Raw genomic sequence first — 582 nt, forward strand, 5'->3', positions numbered from 1 at the left:
TTTCACAAAAAAAATACTTTTTAATCTAAAACTTTCCAGGGATTTTTCACAGCCTTAAAAAAGGTAAAGCTCAATCTCCCTAATCCTGGAAAAAAAATGTTTCAAATATTTGTTTGCTACCTCATTTAATAAACTTCTGAGCTCTACCATATTCCAAGTCTCATGCCTGTCACTGGGGTACAAAGGGAGGTAAAACTAGGTCCTGTCTTCTAGATGCTCACAGTTTAGATCCCCAGACTTATTTCTTGGTATTTCTCTGGGTGAACTCTTTTTTCAGACCTACTGGTCACATACAGTTTCCTTTGGGCCACCACTCTTGCCCTCCCATTTCTCCTGCTTAAATTCCCTTCTCTCCAAGTCCACACACTTCATACGATCCATCACCTGGAGGTCCTGAATCCCCTGACCAGCACCGTTCTCAGCAATTTTTATTTCTGTGCTGGAAAACTCACCTTGTACTTCATGAACATGATGATGCATATGGATTTGGATCTGACCTTTCCTCTATTTACCTCCTCCTTTCTTTTTCTCGTCCCAAAAGAAAACCCTTGATTATGAAATTCCCACCTTAAATCCCTATTC

The 582-nt window shown here is 40.0% G+C and overlaps 1 protein-coding gene across 1 annotated transcript in view; it reads left to right on the forward strand.

Annotated features, from left to right (window-relative positions):
• The window catches only part of NRXN1 (neurexin 1), a 1,407,118-nt gene that overhangs the window by 482,891 nt on the left and 923,645 nt on the right, over nucleotides 1–582 (forward strand).

The sequence above is a fragment of the Propithecus coquereli genome, unplaced genomic scaffold, assembly GCF_000956105.1.
Source record: "Propithecus coquereli isolate 6110/MARCELLA unplaced genomic scaffold, Pcoq_1.0 Scaffold136, whole genome shotgun sequence".
NCBI lineage: Eukaryota > Metazoa > Chordata > Mammalia > Primates > Indriidae > Propithecus > Propithecus coquereli.